General features: G+C 42.4%; 1 long non-coding RNA gene across 2 annotated transcripts; it reads left to right on the top strand.

Annotated features, from left to right (window-relative positions):
• Positions 1-4,254: 4,254 nt before the first annotated feature.
• On the top strand, positions 4,255-6,120 carry LOC115828414 (uncharacterized). 2 transcript variants are annotated; one of them, XR_004025960.1, is made up of 3 exons: positions 4,530-4,574; positions 4,739-4,876; positions 6,109-6,120. It is a non-coding gene; the product is annotated as an uncharacterized LOC115828414 (long non-coding RNA). The 2 variants fall into 2 exon arrangements; XR_004025959.1 differs by lacking the exons at positions 4,530-4,574; positions 6,109-6,120 and adding an exon at positions 4,255-4,347 and having other exon boundaries at positions 4,739-4,842.
• Positions 6,121-7,048: the final 928 nt, after the last annotated feature.

The raw sequence follows: 7,048 nt of genomic DNA, 5'->3' as shown, positions 1-7,048 counted from the left end.
TCAGCATCTCCAGACCTCCATTCTGAGTAGCAAACCTGTCGGCACTTGATTCCAAACCACTGGGATCTTTACACACTATATACGGTGCTTCGAAACCCACGCTCTCAATTTCATCACCGTCCTCTTTGTCCTCGTCGTGTTCCTCTTCCTCGTCTTCCGTGAAGTAGTCATCCAGCGGACGTCTCTTGATCTTGATCTTTCTCTTTCCCGGTGGTCTTCCTCGTTTGCTGAGCCTGGGGCGTCCCAGCATGGACGGAGTCGTAAGGGACGAATGTTTGCCCTGCCCCACCCAGCCCACTGCATGCGTCAACTTACTTTTGCCCAACTGACAGGGCAATAAGTGTCTCACGGCGTGGCTCCGACATTGTCGAAGTCGACATTTCTGCCTTTTCTTGTTCAGGCCTCCAAACTTGGGTTTGTCCATGCAGAAGTCACACTTGCCGCAGTCGGTGGTGCGAAGACATGCATCGCACTTCCAACAGGCGCGACGGTTTCGCTTTTTTTGGTCCTCCCTCTCCATCGTCATCGTTTTCATGCTCGAAATACGGCATGTACTCCTCATCATCGCTGTCGTGACGAATGGGCTGCAGTTTCTTCTGGTGTCTGGGCTGTTCGTTCTCCCGGTGCATCAGCTTAAGTGATTTCATGATAGGCTGTTTTTTCTCCATCAGCCTCTTTTCTCTCGTCAGGTCATTAATGCCACCTCCTTCCCTCACAGAAGCCGCTCCACTACACAGTGAGCTGTAGACATACCTGTGGACTAATTTATAGCTCTTGATGTCTCAGAAATGCTATTGCGAATATGATGATCACAACAGCCCCGCCCATGCGGTTGTCTCCTTTTATCACCTGCCAATTGCCCAAAAAGGGTTTTATTATATTTAATGAGTTGTCATTTGCAAAATTCCTGCAACCTATCTATGTCATATAGCAAATAGTTAAGACCATGTACATGAAACAATCCATTTATTATACGTTTATCCACTCTGTAAAACATTTGCATTTCAACATTGTAAATTACTGTTGCAGCTCTAAAATGAAGCAATGTCATGAGAATTGAGCTTATCATAGTCTACACAGACTATCAGGGTCATGTAATGACTAGTTGCGCACATGGACGTAAAACAAAAATGTGTATATTAATTATCCACTTTTCAAAACATGCTTGCATTGTACCATTGTAAACTGTTGTTTGTTGCTGTAAAATAATGGCATGTCATTACAACTGAGCTTGACATAGTCACCATCAAAGTCGTATGGTGATTAGTTACTTTTGGATAGCTGTGGCTGGATGGACTGTAAGGTGTAGTATGAGGGAAGTAGGTGTCTCCCTGGGGTGTCGGTCAGGACACACAGTAGTCCGTCTAATGCAACTATAACTTTACTCCCCTTTTGTCCAAAGACAGCAGGATACAAAGGTATGTGTCAGTGTGGTCTGTAACAATAAACAGCAAGACCACATTTACATCAGTGTGACAGAGACAGGTGATAACAAACAGTAATTTACATTATTTACATTAATAGTAGTCACATAAACATCATTAGAGCAGGGAACATGCAGTGCTGTTACAGAACATTAAGTAATGTATACGGTCCAACAGTGCCATCTAGCGGCGCTTTCTGAATTAACCACAAGGCGGACGTGAAGCTCTAGGAGATAAAACAAACATGGCTACCAGGCTAGTTTCACTTTGCAACAACGAGTGAACACTTTATACACAAAATAAAGGCGGTAACTGTGGCATGACAAGTATATACAAGTGTACATTTGTGCAACGAATAAGGAATTAACTGAAAATGTAACGATATAAACGTGACGGCATCAATTACTTAATCCGTAAACAAGCAGTGAACTCTATTTACAATGGCGCAGACTAATGCGAGGTAAACAAGCTTCATTCTACGTTCCGAGAAACCCCACGAACTATAACAGTGCTAGAATATATATAGGGAAAAGGCTAAACTAACAATGAATATATTACTGAACAGGGTAGAACTCACTTTTACAGCAATCACGCACACTTTAACACACAGGGCTTCTCTGAGTACTTCGCTTTGGTATTCTTAGGGTCTCACTAGAAAGTTCTGCGTGACGCATGCGCAGAGGAGCGGCCTTTCCAATAGTTACACACAGTCCAAGTAGTGCCAAAATTATAGTCAATAGTTACGCCAGTGTACCTACACTAAACGATAATGCGCGTCATGGGTCTATTAAATTATTAAATTATTTTTGTCATCATTTTGCACATTATGGTGTGTGTGTATGTATATATACATGTATACATATACATACATATATACACACACACACACACATATATATATACACACACACACTATAATCTCAATGTCTCAGAAACGCTATTGTTGGGCGACATGTCGGGTGACGGAGTAACTATCAACCCATCGGAATGACAAGACAGGCAGTAACTGGTTGAGAATTACAATGCGTGTAAATCAAAACTTGTGGCAGTTTAGAGTTCCGAACTCGCCTGTCTCCGTTAAATTATGGCTTGTACCACATAATAAACCCAGCCGAGCATATCAAGCTTTACACTTGCATTTTAATAAATGAATTATCTACCACAGCTAACAGATAGAAGCAAACACTACGACTTTTCAAGGCAGTGGGCTATGAGTAGCCTAACACCTAGCCTGCCAAGCAACCTACAAGTAACACCTCCCAACCCTCTCCCAATAGAGTGCCATAGTCTATTGTTAGATCAATAGCCTAGGTGTGATCCCAACCCCCTCCTAACGACTGCGTCATGAATCACTTGGTCAACTGACCAACTCAGAAGTTCCCTTCAACGTAGACCAAAAGATTGCTTGCCCGTGCCAACGAGGTGAAGAAATTTTCAGCCTACTGCCGGCCTACTGTCATCTTTCCCTAGATAGGGAATTGCGTTCAACTTGTATTTTGTTTCAATGTCAGCGGCCACCCAGAATTTAATAGCAAATTAGCCCGGTTTAATGGCCATGTACTGTGTGAAACGACACAGTAACGACTTGATAGGTATCATTTCGATCAGCTTCTGCTTCAGAGTGTTTCTGAATCTTTTCCCATATTTCTGTGTCAATCAAACACACTAAACTGCTCAATGGACTTGTAATATTGTCCTTGGCATAACATGTGGGCCCTGGGCTTTCTCTCATGATATTGCACTCTGGCGCTCTACCCCGAGGGTTGCCAGCAGTTTGTTCAAGTCATATTGTGCTGTCTCTTGCGTAGGGTGTTATTATATTGAATGAATTAGCATTCGCAAAATTCCTGCCAACTATCTAAGTCATATAATAAATAGTTACGCCCCTGTATGTGAAACAAAAATGCGTTTATTATACGTTTATCCGCTTTGCAAAACATTTGCATTTTAATATTGTAAATTATTGCTGCAGCTCTACCAAAACAAAAAGCAAAAACTGGAACAAGTAATGTAACTATAATAACTATATACATTAAACAAATGATAGCATAACAATATACATTGAATAAATGATACGTAATATTTGCATAATATATACAACACAGCTGAAATGGTTTTGTTTCACTAACTTGTTGTGCAACTGTTCCAAGTCATTGCAAGCACTATCGATGGGTTTCCCAATGCTGGAGATGAAGAATCTGCCCTCAGAGGTGTCGTCATGTGCCAGCCATCTCTTTTTGCCAAACATTGCTGGCTGCACCTCCTGGAAATATGCCTGGAACCACTATTGACAGAACATAAACAAGCCATAAACTTCTTGCTCAGGTACTGAACACTAGTTTAAAAGTAGTTATCACAGGGAAAATCTTTCTTATGGATCTTACTGCCTCTTCCTCCTGGTTGAGTGCAAAGGTACCAGTCTCTGGAAGTGCCAGAGAAAGTCAATTCACTGGGGCCCTCTGTTGGGCCCCGGTTCAGCTCCCCCTCAGCTTGGGGTCTTTACCCAGTAGAGTAGCAGTCACTATGTGGATCAAGGATGGATGATATGAAGCAAACCATCTTAGCAGAATATACCATGCGCATTTATCAGGTCCTAAACCCTGGTGGCCAACATGCTCTGTGTCCGGGGCAGACCTCATCATCATCATGGACCTGCATGCCTCTCAGATACAGGGTTTTTTGACATCGCAGTGTATAATCTGCAGAACCTGAAGCGTTGAAATGGATAAAGCAGAACATTCCAGAATGAAAGAATTGCACTATTGTCTCTCCAGATGCTGAAGGACCTAAAAAGGTGACAAAGTTTCACTGATGTCTATATTGAGTTTATATCACCCGCCAAGAGCTGCTTGCCGTCATCCTGGGGCTCCGCCACTTCCAGCCCTACGGGGCTCCACAGCACCAGCCAAGGAAACAAAGTCGAGTACGAAACATTCCTTCAAAGTTGGCACTCGCATCTCATTGCAGTTGCCCTACTCCAAGAGAAAATACTGGAGTGGGCAGATGCAGGCAGAACTCAGATGTGAACTCAGCGGCGAGCTCAGCCAGAGGCCAGAAAACTTAAGGGAGATGTTGGTGCATTGGGGGATACCACTCTCTTGGAGCACCAAAGGAAGTTGAGTCACTGGCTCCGGTTCGGCGCCCCCTCAGGTTGGGGTCTTAACCAACTGAACATGTCGTTGATTTGTGTCATTACTTTACTGCGAGAATAATGTGGATGACTGATATGAAGTCTTGTTTGTTTTCTGTTGCTTATCATTTATCTAATGTATATAGGTACACTTATTGTTCCTGTTTCTGTAATTCCTTTGCAGCTGTTTCACAGATGTCTATACTGAGATCATCAAGGCAGCTGCAAATGGGACCGGAGAGGAACTACTGCATCACCTGTCAAGAGCAATGGAAACTTTGACTCTATCAAAAGGTCGAATGGATTTCAAGCGAGAGAACCAGTGAGTTCAAAATGGCACAAGTGGCTGTCGCTGCTGCACCAACTAAAGTGTCCAAGAAGAAGGTGACATCCAAGCCCAAAAAAGAGACGCCCGAACAGAGTCAAGGAATTGCAGTTATTCCTTAATATTTATTAAAAATGAATCAGAGCCAAGACCTTGCCCTCTCCCTGGTCCAGGCTTGGGTGGGGCCAGGCCAACCACCAGCATGGGCAGCAGTGTCAGCACTGGACCGCAATACATGTGTCCAATACATATGTTTTCTTGTGCATATGTTCAAGGACGTGCTTGAAATCATTTACAATAACTCCCTAAAATAACTCAAAGGTCAGAGGTTAGCACAAAATAACAGCCAAAACCTCAGTGTCTATGCCAGCTACCCTGCTTGTCACCTCCTCTCTCCATTGGACATGCATTCTTAGGTATGTTTTTAAGGACTTGCTTGGAATCATTTAAAATAGTAGTTTGAGGTCTGTAGCTCACAGTATTTTAAATACATATTTTAATTTTGTATACTTTTCTTTTTTCAACCCGCTACACTGGGGTGCTCTTCAGCACAAAGCAAAACTATTGCATTGAAAATAAAGTAATGAAAGGACTATGATATTTGACCTTGTATTTTTATGTGGTAAACTGGGGAATAATAACTCAAAAGTAAAGTAATGAGTGGTGTAATTACTTTTGCAACTGAAATAAGTAATTGGGAACTTTAATTACTTTCTTTGAGTAACTACCCCAACACCGGTGGCGGCATGCTAGCAAATAGGCTAAAACCCGTGGGTGCTAGCACGTCTCTTAAGGTGTCGGGGAGTGAGGTTTACTCACTGCACTGCACTGTACCTGCTGGCTACCATTACACTAGGATGCCTGAGCCAAATGAGTTCATGAGGCAAAATGTAGCCCCATTTTCTTGTATGTTCTCTCAGAAATAGGTATGATGCAATCCTGTGCTTATCATCACTGATAAGAAGGGAATGAGATGTTTAATTTGATACTTGTTTTTTAAATGTGGTATGGTAAATAAACAGCTTTGACAATGTGGCTGTTAGGAGTCCTGAGGCAATGATTTCACCTGATGTCAGAACTCATTTAGGCTGGGAATGTTCACACATTACCTGAAGCCGAGTTTGTCAACCAATGTTGTAACTCTTACTTTGAGAACGTACTGTGTGGCTTTATTTAGATATTAGTGTTTAGTTCTTATAAATGATAATATGATTGATTGTTCTAATTAGAGGGCGGCACGGTGGCGCAGCGGGTAGCGCCACCTCACAGCAAGAAGGTTCTGAGTTCGGTTGCGTGGCCAGGGTCTCGGTTTGTATGTTCTCCCTGTGGGTTTCCTCCAGGAGCTCCCGTTTCCAAAGACATGCAGCTTAGGTGAGTTGGAGACACGTAATTGCCCCTAGGTGTGTTTGTTTTTGTTTTTGTTTGTGTGTCTGCTCTGCAATGGACTGGCGACCTCTCCAGGGTGTTTCCCTGCCTATGAGCACTGGGATAGGCTCCAGCACCCCCTGTGACCCTAACTAGGATAAGCGGCTTAGATAATGAGTAAGTGAATGAGTGTTCTAATTAAATTTATTGAAGGATACGGAGTAAACCTGTAAGTCTGTGACGCATAAGGGAACTATATTACCCATAATGCTCTGGGATAGTAACATTAACTTTTATACTTACATTGCATTCTTTATTTTCATTTTACAAGGTGTTACTTGACATAGACTGACTACCTTTTGTTAAGGCTAATGCATATACAGAGGCTTTCATTAAATACAAACAATGGTAAACACAAAGTCAAAAATGTTCTTTCTTGCTTCTTTTCATTGTTTTGAATGACATAGGAACTGGGTGGGCAGAGAACTTAACTGGCTGGTTCTAGAATGTTCATGGAGCATTTTCTAATGTTACTTGTTTCAGGTGCTCCAGATGTGATGGTGGTTAGTGATGACTGTCATACCAATGCCAACCCACCCGTCCATCACCTCATTTGGACCAGGTGAGTCATTATGTTCCATACACTGAGGCTTTTTTTGTTTTTTTTCTATGAGGTCCACAAGTCAGTGCTTATACCTCCAACACAGGCATGGCTTCCTGAAATAAGATATGCAATCCATTTTAATTAAGATCCCATGAAATATTACTTGTCTTGCTCATAAGTAATGACTAAAAATTTGGGCT

Source organism: Chanos chanos, chromosome 15 (assembly GCF_902362185.1).
Source record: "Chanos chanos chromosome 15, fChaCha1.1, whole genome shotgun sequence".
Classification (NCBI taxonomy): Eukaryota; Metazoa; Chordata; class Actinopteri; order Gonorynchiformes; family Chanidae; genus Chanos; species Chanos chanos.
The sequence above is the reverse complement of the archived record's forward strand: the minus strand, read 5'-3'. Positions and strand labels throughout refer to the sequence as shown.